Here is a 596-nt window from a genome sequence, read left to right on the forward strand (position 1 = left end):
CATACAAATACGGGTCATGTATAAAAATACACAATGTATACTATGCAACATACATATATATATACACAAATATATTTTATATATGTTACATAATATACATAAACGTGTGTAGGCTACATGAAATATATTTAGCATCCATATATAGCTCTGTATATCTGTACACACACACACACACACACGCTTGCCCAGGTACACCCACCACCTGCTTGCCCAGGTACACCCCCCCCCTCCATCCCCCTGCAGCCCTGAGTGGACAGATGGTTTTGTGGGTGTCCTGCACCCCCAGAGCTCTGCCAGCACCCTCACCTACTTGTTTTCATCTGTTGTTTTTTAACACCCCTCCATCCCTCTTCCCCAGCACCACACAGCCACAGCTCCGACATAATAATTTATTGGTTCAAATGACATTTAGTACCACAGTTGTCTTACCAGTGACAGAAGGAATGCATACAGCCGATGGGATGCTCTCATTTACACACACCAACGTAAGAAATGCGTCGGACAGGTCAGTGACTGGGGCTGGTACTTCAGCAGAGGCCAGAAATTTCATTTTTGGGTAAAAATCCAGCACGTGGCGTGCAGGTCCCAGCCCACCC

This window comes from Mesitornis unicolor, unplaced genomic scaffold (genome assembly GCF_000695765.1).
Source record: "Mesitornis unicolor isolate BGI_N332 unplaced genomic scaffold, ASM69576v1 scaffold19503, whole genome shotgun sequence".
NCBI lineage: Eukaryota > Metazoa > Chordata > Aves > Mesitornithiformes > Mesitornithidae > Mesitornis > Mesitornis unicolor.